Source organism: Gavialis gangeticus, unplaced genomic scaffold (genome assembly GCF_001723915.1).
Source record: "Gavialis gangeticus isolate Ggan-Ray unplaced genomic scaffold, GavGan_comp1, whole genome shotgun sequence".
NCBI classification, from domain to species: domain Eukaryota; kingdom Metazoa; phylum Chordata; order Crocodylia; family Gavialidae; genus Gavialis; species Gavialis gangeticus.
Genome location: NW_017729020.1, coordinates 5,986,455 through 5,997,786, shown reverse-complemented (window position 1 = coordinate 5,997,786; position 11,332 = coordinate 5,986,455). Strand labels below are relative to the sequence as shown.

The 11,332-nt window shown below is 57.5% G+C and overlaps 1 protein-coding gene across 1 annotated transcript in view; it reads right to left on the bottom strand.

Moving 5' to 3' along the window:
• ZMAT4 (zinc finger matrin-type 4) overlaps positions 1-11,332 on the bottom strand; it is a 145,292-nt gene that overhangs the window by 133,095 nt on the left and 865 nt on the right. The gene's annotated exons all lie outside the window — the stretch shown is intronic.

Genomic DNA, 11,332 nt, shown 5'->3' with positions numbered 1-11,332 from the left:
CAGCATAAACAGTCTTGTAAAAGCCGCCCGTGCTCTTTGGGCTCCTGGCTGCCAGGCTGCGGCAGCCTCCCCGCCTGCTCCTCCCGCCGTCGGGCCGCCCGCACCCGACACCCAGCGGGTGCTCGCCCGCTGCCAAGAACATGCGTGCAGTGGACCTGCCTGCAAACCCCGCGTGTCTGCGCCGGGGCTGGAGCAGGAGGGCAAGAGAGGAGGGCGGCTGCAATTACAGCCAGGAGGCAGCCTTTATTTTGGGGCTAGCAGGGCCTTTTTTGTTTCCCGCGGGTCCCTAATTACGCACCAAGCGGTAGGACGTGAGTCAGGCCGAAATCTTTGCCTATCATTAACGCGCAACTTGGAGCCTCTTGTGCTTTGCATAATCAGGGCTTGTCATCCCCAATCAGCTTCAGCTCAGGAAGCCACGAGGCAGAGCCGCGCGCGGTGGCCGTGAGCAGAGGGGACGAATCCTTCGGGGACAAGCGCGACTCGTGGGGTTGCGTCAATGCCCCGACGATAGCCACCCTGGGAGCCTGGCCGCTCTCCTGGACAAACCCTCCTCCGACCTCGTCACTTGGGCACACGTAAACCCGAGAGATGAGGCCGGATTATTTGAACGATTGCTTGTAAAACTCCCACATCCAGTGATGGGAGACAAGCCGGGGGGAAGGCTGGCGCGCAAGCGGGGAAGGCGAGATCAGGGCAGGCTTCCCTCTCCGGCTCGGGTGCTACGTGGCCTTTCACAGCAAGCAGAGTCCACGTGACATCCCAGTGATCGCAGTTCATAGATCCTCCGCCCTGAGCCCAGAAAGGCACAAATTACCCATTTGTTTGCCCCCTTCCTAGACATCTCCTGGTGGGAGGGTTCTGGATTCATCACACTTCGCTCTGGGGAGGGGAAGGGTCCGGTGCTTAAAATGTTCAGAGCGGTGCATCATCACCTGCATCTGCGGAGAGCAGTGGGGGCGGCTGAGGCTTATTTGCATCGGATCTGCTTTGCCGTGAACTATTTTATTTCGCTCCGCTCCTGGCGCCTCCTGGGCAATCAGCGCCCTCCTTAGCTGTACAGATCAAAGCCCCCTGCTGCAGAGGTAGGAGGCAGAGCTCAGTTTTGCAGTGGCTTCTTTTTTTTTTTTGCATGCGGTGAGTCAAAGTCTGGAGGAAGTCATTGTCTGTGGGAGCCGAGTGCGCTCGAAGCCAGGCAGGCAAGTGGCGAGAGATTCAGAGCCCATTCAGCCCCAAACCACTGCGCCCTCTGCACTCTCCTCTCTGGCTTCTCCTTTGGGCGTATTGCTGGAGGACTCCAGCATGCTAGGCACGGTACCAGCCTACAACAAATGCAAAGCCCAGCCCACAAGGTCTTGCAGTCAAGGTCACATAGGCTCCCCGTGCCTCAGCGACCGGTCTCCAGGACCTCACGGCCATGCCCCTTCTCCCACTCTGTCTTATCTGTTGCAAGACGGTAGCGCGGGAATTTGTGGGGCCCTAGACTCTCCCCCAGGTAGGAATTTTATCTCAGGCAGGCGACATTCCCAGCCTGCAATAAGCAGTGCATCCTCTGCTATCCTTAGTAGCTGAAGCCGAGCTTGCCACACACTAGCACAGGGGCAGGCAATTATTTCGGGCGGAGGGCCGCTTACTGAGTTTTGGCAAGCCGTCAAGGGCCGCATGACAGGCAGCCAAGGGCAGACAAATATTAATTTTCTAAATTTTGTAGGGGCCCTGTGGGCCGGATAGAATGGCCTGGCGGGCCGCATCTGGCCCACGGGCCGCATTTTGCCCACCTCTCGGCTAGTAGATGATTCAGGCACAGGATCTTGAGCGGTGCACCTGGATACCCTGGCTAGCTTGTTGCAGCTCCACCTATGCTCTTTTTCATTTCACTGCATGCACAGACTCGGCATCCTCTAGAAGCGGGGTGAGCAGATTCGGTTAAGCTTCTCCCCGTTATCATGTCATCAGGGCACGAGTCTCATCCACAGCAGCAAGCCGCAAGGCGCTTTCCTGCAAACAAAGTGCACGATGCTTCTCTCTGACGCTCCCTCCCTGAAGCCCGCTCCCTTGCTGCTTGTTCTAATTTTACTTGCTGATTGTTCATTCCCTGGCAAGCAGGGAGGGCTTTGGGAGCCAGGACCCAGGGGTTCGATTTCAGCTCTGGCATGGTTTTGCTTACAGGTTAGCAAGCCACTTGTCTTCATATATTTCAGTCTCCCCATCTGGAATAACATGGCCCTCCTCACCAGCTCCCGGTAGACAGGTTGTGAGGGCTACTTAATTAGCACTCATTATAGTGCTTGAGCTGTTTGGGTGAAAGGTGCTACAGAAATGCAACATATGAGCTCTTCAGCCAGAACGATTTCAACTCTAAGTTGTCCGAGGCCCAGGGGTTTGCCAGCTCCAGGATGAGCGCTGCAGGGTCCTTGGGCAGCTTTGGGAAGGGTCTTGAGAACAGTCATTAGCGTGCTTTTCATTAGGCTCAGGATGAGGCCGGACATTTAACACCGCAGGGAATCTGCTCCAGTTTTCAACCTGGGGTCAATGAGCCAGCTTTCCAACCACAAGAGAAGCACTGCCAGGTTTCAAGGTGTAGTCTCGTGACCCCCACAAGTTGGCAGAGGTGATTCCCGGCAGCCTAGAAACACCCAAATCCCCTTAGGGCAAACAGCAAGAGAAGGATGGGAATCAATCTGAAAGTGCATCGTGTGGAAGAGCGCTAAAGTAGCCTCGTCATTTCCAAGGCTGTATAGTTAATTGAAATGACTCATCTTCCAGGACAGGAGGAGAGAAGTCAGAGTGCTGGAGATCTCTATACATGTGCAAAGTTAAGATGCTCAGAGATGGCACTCAGCAGTCATTAGCCTAGCTAGCTCCCTTTGTAAGCCTGATGAAACGGGTTGGTCTGGAGCAGTGCAAGCCTGCATTGTGTCCGTCTGCTCTCAGGTCGCTTGTCTGAGCCGGGTCCGGGAGATTTCCTCTGCAACCGCGGGCGGCTTGAGAAAGAATCCAAGAGCCAGTTGGTACAATAAATCAGTAGCAAATTGGGCCCCCAGATCAGGGCTTCCTCCACTGTTAGAGGCTTTTATGTCAGCACAGTGAGTTGAAATTGCAATAAAAATAGCAGAAGATTAAAAAGAGAGAAATAACAGGTCCCTGCAGTCAACATGCCTTAAATTCCCTGTCAGATTCCCTGTGAAGTACAGCCACCCGCATTTGATAATTAGAATGATTAATTATTCTTATTATAATTAGTGGTATCATGCAGCCTCTCCAGTGGCAGGAAATAACGTTGTCATAAAGTTGTCTAGTTGCTCGATCTTTTAAATCCACAGTCGGATGTACAGTTTCTAGGACCTACACTAGGTTTGCAATCAGGTTTTCAGCGTGAGGTGGTGAAACCTGGAGGCGCATCATCAGACTGAACCCAAAGGGAGAGATTCGTTTCAGTGGGATTTGCTGCTCGAGACAGCCGAAGCCCACACCTGTTCTGCGGGATCAGAAAATCCCTGAGCCCCCTTAGGGATGCTTTTGCAGCATCCAGGCCTGGATCCAAATCTTTTCCCAAGGTGCTAGCTAAGTGTGAGAATGGCGTTAGTCATACTGCAGTAAAGCTGCTTAGCAGGATGGGTAGAAGTGCGTTCAGGGACGAGACTTCACCACATCCAGCCAAGGGCTGGTCAGAAATAGCCCAGCACAGTTGTCTTCAATGGCGCACTAGGTAAGTAAAACATCTGTGGGCAACTGGACCCGATGATCTCACAAGGTCCCTTCCAGCCCTAAATTTCTGTGAATGTGTGCGTGAACTCGGCTGGCAGTAAGAACAAAAAAAATCAAGTAAGATGTAAAGATGCTCCTAGGTGCAAGATGGAGGCTAACAGGGGAAGTATGAGAGTATGGCAAAGTAGAGCCCAACTGCAGAGCCTCACCTGCGTGGGTCCCAGAGGGAATACGGCAGAGATGGGGGAGGCGGGGGGTCATCAAAAGGCAGCAGGAGCGACTAGGCTGCAGAAACGCCCCTAGCAAGAGAAACCACAAGCTCGGAGCTCTTTATCTGACAAAGCAGGCAAACGACAAGTGGTGCATTAAAGGTACTTCCACTAACGACCTGACTGGAGAAGGTCCATCAGGGACATCTGTTCTCCCTGTTCCACACTACAAGGAGGAGCCAGCGCTGCATGCCCCGCAGACGTGGCAAAGGCAGAAGTACAAAAGCACGTTCTTTGCTCACCTAGCACGGCAACCTGTGGAACTGCCTGCCGCAGGCAGCCGGGAGCCCACAATCCACTGGCATCAAAGAGCGGCACTGCATTTACCTGGACTGCACAGGTGCCCAGGCCTGGGACTGCTGCTGCTCCCTGCAGCTGTGAAACGGGGCAGCCGGATCCCGGAAGCAGCCTGGCTTGCTGCTGGACACTTCGGCTGGATGATAAACCGGTCCAAGCTTTGCGCACACCTAGCCCGTCCCTTCTCGTTTTCCCTTGGATACAAGCAGTGCCCCAGGATCCCTCCACCTCTCCTAGCTGCTCCTGTCCCCTTCTGGCTTTCAGGGAGCACAGAGGCATGCAGAAAGCTCACTCCATGCTCAGAAACCCTTGCAGGCTAACAGGAGATGTGTGCCCGCCCATCCCAGCTACGACCCCCTTCTGACCTCCAAATCCCAGTGCCAAGACCTGGCTGGGTGGCCACGCGGCCTGCAGCAGGACATATGACTTGGCACGCTGAGCTGCTTCAAAAAGCCTCCCGTAGTTTTCCTCAGCAACATGCCGCCTGTTTGCATGTGCGCGCTGTGCTTCAAAGGATGGGGAGTTTTTTGCACCCTTTGCAGCAGGCTTGGCGTCAGCTGATGGATGCACAGCTTTAAAAGCAGCAGGTTTCAGGTCCTGCTCTATAGCAGGGCTGTCTGACAGGCTGCCCTGGGTGTCAAAGGCCCCTGGACCAGGCTTCTCCTTTTCCTTGTACTGCAGCATTTCAAGGCTGCGAGGGCCGGGTCTGGGGGTGGTGGCGCTTCTTCGGGGTTGTGTTTGCACCTTGGTTAGCAGCTTCCTCACTAGCAAGGAGCAATATCATGTGTATGTGTTGTTCATGTTCTTCTTTGCAAGGTTTATATTGGTTGCTTGCTTGTTGTGGCATTGGGGATCATAATAAAACCCCAAAATATAAATGTGGATTTATTATTATCATTATCGTTATTATTATTCACCGAGGAAAATCGGATGCCGGGTATCTCCCACTGGGCCCCGCTGGGTTTGTTCTGCGCGTGTTGCGAGGCCAGATGGGTTGTGCATTTGACAGCTCTTTCATCTGCATGCCGCAGGTGGAACCGGCCTGGATGCCCCATTTCCCCTTTAGTGCGTCAGGGCAAATCCATCTCTGCCTCAGAATAATGTTTTTTAACTTCATCCTTCACCCTCTCTCTCCAAGTGAGGCTCTTGAAAGCCCCTTTTGAAGCCTCCTGTGTGAATTTCTAGCCCTGCTCTCCTCTCGCTCACTGGTGGAATGGATTAAAACGAGCCCTTTGAAGTGCCGGTGCTTTGGAGGCAAGCTCGCGCGGCGCTCTGTCATGTACGGGAGGGAGGATAATAAACACCATTTGCCTTCTGATTTCCCTGTCAGCTCATCCTCTCCCGGCAGACTTGAAAGCAGAAGAAAGCTGGAGCCACGCGGCACATCCTCTCCATCTGAGAGAGGCCGCTCTCGGCACCTGCCTGCCACCGCCGCCTCGTGCGTTTGCTGCGAGGGCTGCCTCGGGGCTTCCACATCGCGTACGGTGCATGTATCCTGCAGCCATTGCATGGCTTTGATGGAGACAGCGTGTCGCACAATCCGGCGCGCTCGGCTCCCCTCGCATCCCGTCGGCTGCCTGCATCTCCCGCCCCTGGGCCTGCCGCGCAGCTCCTCCAGTATTAGCACGGGGGGCATAAGAGCAAGGGGCACGCTATCTGCGGAGCCAGAGACCCCGGGATGGCATCAGGAAAGATGGAATAATATAAATCCTCCCCCCGGCACCCTAGAGGCAGCAGGGCTGGGTACCTTGTCCTCGGGGGCCCCGTGACAGCCGTTCGGCGCCATGAAAAGCAGGACAGGCTAAAGGCATGGGAGTGGACAGGAAAGCCGAGGCTATCGCCACTTGTGGAAATACCAGAAGACTGAGCCCCGCCTCTCCCAACTGCTTGGGGGGCAAATCAAGGGTACCGATGTCACTTGCTGACCTCATTAATGACATCAGTGCACGCAGCGGGGCCCTGCCAGCATGTGGGACACTGCAGTACACCAGCTGGCTCCGTGCACCCAGCTGAGCCAGGACACCTGAGCCATGACCCGTGACATTTCTGGGGCTGTCTCGGGCACCACTACCTGCCTGCTGCAGGCAAGCTCTCTGGGCAGGGCTGCCCTTCTGCTGTGCACAAGAGGTGACAACAGCACCCCAGGCCCGAGGCCTCCAGGTGATGCTGCAATAAAGGGTGACAGAGGTGACATTTTCCAAAGCGTGCAGGGGCCTGCACGAGTCTGGCCCTTTTGAGTGTGTTTATCAATGTGTGCAGCCCCCTGGGAGCCAGCAGTCGAGCACGCGCACGTGGCAGAGACAGGCTGGGATTGTCACCCAGGCCCTCGGAAAGGGCTGGGGGCTTCCGGCACCATGGATCTGACACAAACGCAGAGGACCTGTCCCTGAGCTGCTGTGAAAATGCTGTCACTGCAGTGGAGCTGTGCCAGCCTGCACCCCCAAGGAGATGCCCCCACAGCTCCACCCCCTGACGGGGTCAGCACTAATGCATCTGTCATGTAGCAGCAGTCAGCAGTTACTGCCTCCAGAGACAGCTGCTTTGGTCCCCACTGCGCCCCTCCAGCCTTCGCCTTTAGCTGCAAGGTCAGCACTGCACCATAAACCCGTGGACCCACCTCACCAATGCAGTGAGCAGCTCGGTCCCTGCCCCTGCACTGCACGGCATGAGCAGACCCCCGGGCAGGTCACAGGGCCCGGGACACACTGCCCTTGGCTGCTGCATGGGCGAGCGCCGCACCGCACCTGCAAATTCGCAGGCGCACAGCATGGCCAGCACAACAGCCTGAGCAGGCTGCGGCTGCCAGGCCATTAGGCCTCGGGAAGATCTTAATGCCACACAACAGGCAAGTTTTAATATCGAGAAACTTCATCTCCAGCCATCACTAGCTAATGGGACGCAGCAAACTGTCTGGAAAAATGAGCGCATTACAGTAAAAACAACAACAAATTAAACTTGGAGACAATCAGGGAGCGATTAGGGAGCTCTCCTCTGGGAGCGCTTCCGAACTCAAGGTCTTTCTCCAAATTTGATCGCTCTCAGCAACTTTATTTCTTGCTAATTAATAAATGTGTAAGTAAACGGCACGTCTCCCGGAAGGGCGACAGCTCCCCAGCCCAGCCCAGCCTCAGCAACGCGGGAGGACAGAGCCCAGTGGCAGGTGGAAGCAAGCACGTCTCCCACCCGGGGAGAAATCTCCCCGTCAGCAGAACCAGCAGCAGGGCTGTGACAACAGACACCACGGGGTGCTCCTGCTACAAGGTGACTGGAAGGGATGGGAAGGAGCAGGCACCGGCAGAAGGGAAAGGGCGAAAGCAGGGCAGAGTGCTGTGCCTCTCCGGGTAATGCACCCTGGTCTGTACCCAGGGTACCACTCTGATGCTGCCGGGGCGTCTGGTGTGCCGCCCTGCCTGGCAGCCAAGTTAACACCTTGCCAAGACAGCTCTGCTCCAGCCTGGAAGAGGCTGCGACATGCTCCCTGCCACGGAGCAGCGAGATGCCTGCAGTCCTGCAGGCTCCCTGGTATGCCACGAGCCTTGCACCACGGGAACAGCCCGGTCCCACACGTGGAGCACGCCCCATCCCCTTGCCTCCGACAGCAGGGCAGTGCTGGCGCCAGGCTGCGCACACCCCACAGACCTGGAGAAACCCACCTCCCCTGCGGTAGGCCTCAGAGCAGGAAACCCCCCTGTTGTCCAGGAAAGCAATTATACAGAGACCTCTTGTCCTTGCATCTCATTTCCTTAGGCGCATGCTTCAAGGTAAGTGCTGGCCGAAATTCTTTCCCAACCGGTGCCCACAAAGCACATGCACATTACAGAAAGGTGCCTGGTGAGCTAGCAAGGGGGCTGGCAGGGCTTTGGACAAGCGCTTGCTCCGAGGAGGGCCCTCTGCAGTGCTACCCAGCCTGCCACAACTCTTCTCCGAGCTGCAGGCCTGTCTTTTCCCGTCTGCTACTGCACAAAGTCTGGAAACGCTGCTCTGAGATGACTCGAAGTTGTCTCTCTCTGCAAACTGGAAGTGCTCGTGCTGGATAGCAGTGGATCAGACATGCAGAAGCAGGGCGGCTGGGCTCTCTTGGCCCTGCTAGGGGCTCTGAAACGTTGCGCAAAAATGTAAAGGAAGAGGACAAAGCTGCAGGGTGGCCCCGGACCACAGCGTCCACAGAGCCACAGCCACGCTCCCCCGGTAAGTCCCACGTGGGGGGACAGACCAGCCTGGCCTGCCCTGTTATGCTTTACTTAGCGGAGAAGGAAAAAGAAAGAGGGAAGGCCAAAAACATCCAGAGGAGGGAGAAGATCCATGTCCTCGGTGAGAAAACATCACCCTGCGGTCTGCAAAGCTGCAGCCCCACTGGGGAGTCTCTGCATGCAGTAACCCCCAGCACCTGGACAGCGCTTCCAGCAAAGCACCCTACGCATCAGCCATCGCTGCGTCCTGCCCATACAGCCCCCCCGGCAGACAGCCCACGCGGCACTGCATCTGCCACCCACGGGGGAAACTGAGGCACAAGGACTTTGGGACCCAAACCTTCACACTTGGCTCTGCTTTCCCAGCACCAACACCTCAACACTTGAATAACAGGGACTTGGCGCTCAGAGGAGCCAAGTGCTCACACCATGTCTGCACGGCAAGCCACAGCTTTATTTCGAGGCCCAAACCCACAGGGTTAGGAGCCTTGACAGGGCCTCACAGAAGTGACGGGGCACAGGCAGGCCTATTGCCCCAGTGTCCTGGCTCCCAGTGACCCCCTACAAATGCTGGCACTGCCGAGTCCAGCATCACAGGACCTCTGGGGCAGATGGGACCAACTCGCCCACCCCTGGGCCCTGAGCGCGCCTGGGAGCAGGAGCCTAGGAACGAAGAGGAGCTGCGAGAGGCTGCCGGCTGCTCAGCACAGACGGCTGGTTACATAAGGACAAGCCTTGAGAAACGGGGTCTGCTGTCAACTACCTGCCACCACCGAGGTCTGGGGGTGGAGGGTGTTTTGTCTTTTAGCAGCCAAAGTCCTGCCAGGGCGGGACAAAGGCACAGCGGGATGGACTGCTAATCTTTCCAGGTAAGTCTTCGGGGAGAGCGTGCAAAGCTGGGAATTACGTAGCATCACACGATGCCATAAAACCCGCCAGCCAGAGAAGCCGGGCTGAATGCAACTGCTTGGGCCCACGTGGCCGCTCGCTGGGACTTGCCAATTAAAGCCTGTCCCGGGGACTGTTCCTAAGACCCTGCTGTGTGCGGACAGCAGTCCCCTTTTCAGACCGGCTGATCAGCAAAGCACCGCGGCGACACGGAGGGTGACCGGGAGAGCTCTGCTCCTTCAGGCGGGAAGAGTTGCAGAGCCTGCAACCGTGCAGCGTGCTGGGACAGGCGCTGCGGCGGTGGTGCCTGGCTGCAGCCTGCGCAAGAGCGAGGGCAGCAAGGGCAGGGGGCCGCAGACTGGACTCGAGGGCTGGGGAGGAGTAAAAGCAACACAGGTGTGGCGTAGCTAGCGCCCTGCCGCTCTGGCCTGGAGCGCAGGGGCTCAGCTCGTCCCTCTTTGCTCTGGTTATTTTTACCAGCGATTTCTGGGTTTCACCTGTTTCTGGCAAGACGTGCGGGAGGGGGAAGAGATCCCTGCTTTTCCCCTCCAAAGCGCCTCTCCCCCTCCCCCAGGCCCTTCCTACAGCAGATGAGTCACCGTCTGGGAGCCTTTTTCAAAACAGCGATCCTCAAATCCTGCATTGAAGCACCAACCTCCCCGGTGCATGATCCGGCACCCGGGCGACAGTCAGGCTGGCCAGCTCCCAGGTGAAAGCAAAGCCCCCTCACCCAGGAGCCCCCCTGCCTGGCAGAAACCTCACTGTGCTGTGCCCTGTCTAGCTGCTGGCTTCATGCCCTTGAGAAGGGGTCCTGGGGGGACACCGAGCCCCGCGAGCAATGCCCACCGTCGCTCCCGCCGGGCTCACCTTTCCTGCGCAGCCCTGCTCCTGCTGGGAATCCCATGTCCGGACCGGCTGCGCTGTTTGCAGAGAGCCAACACGTGCTTCTGCAACCAGCAGCTACACCATTGCTATCGAGCCCCTCCAAGCTCCACCGGCCACCTTCCCGCCCCGCGGGCCCTCCCGCAGCACGCAGCTGTCCTTAGGGTGCAGCTGAGAGCTTGTTTACATGCCGGGTCAGGCAGCTCACTGCGCAGGTGCTGTATCCATCAGTGGATACAGATTGCCAGCAATTCCCATCTCTCATCACAGTCCGCTATTAAACATCACCCTTATCCTGCCCGAGCCCATCCGTCTCCAGCTCATCCTGCCTTTGTTTCAGGCACGGTCACCGAGAGGCCCGTGACGTGCAACATGTGCAGCCAGCCTCGCTGAGCCGTGGGAGCGTGGGGCGCTTCCACCGGGGCAACGCAGGCTGCAGAGCCGCGGGGCCGCTCTCCCACGCTGGCTCCTGAGCCGGCACCGCTGAAGCGACGCTGGCCAAGGGACGGCGGCTCTTGTGGCGCCCTCAGCAGCTGCGCTGCTAGAAACATGCCGGCGCCGGCCGTCGCGGGCACCAGCTGGGAAAGTTTTCCAAACTTGCTGCAATGACGAGACGGTTGTTCCCAGGCAGGTGCAGGCACCAGCATGCCCACGCTGCAACTGCAGAGCTCCACTCCCTGGGGTCTGCGTGACCTGGGGAGTCCTACTAGGAAAAGCCCCTTCACACTTAACCCGGGATCCAGCCCAAGGAAGCAAATCAGGAGAAGCCCCAGTTGCAAGGCCTCCACCACCCTCCGTCCCTACTGATGACAGGAAGGAGAAAGGGCCACAGAGGAACGGTCTGCAAGCTGGGCCAGAGGCGCGGGTGGCTGTCCCCCTTCCCCACCTGCCTGCAGGTGCGAGGGGAGTTGTGTCCTATGTGCTCACGGCCCAGGGGCTAGCTCCCGCGCACTCCCCTGCTCACACAGGCACATCCAGCAAGCAACGGGCAGCGTGGCACTGGCGAACACGACGCGGGCTGAGGTATCGTGCGCGGCGGCGATGCAGGCACCCCCCCTGGTCCTGGGAAGTTTACAACCCCCCTGCTGCTCCCCCCCC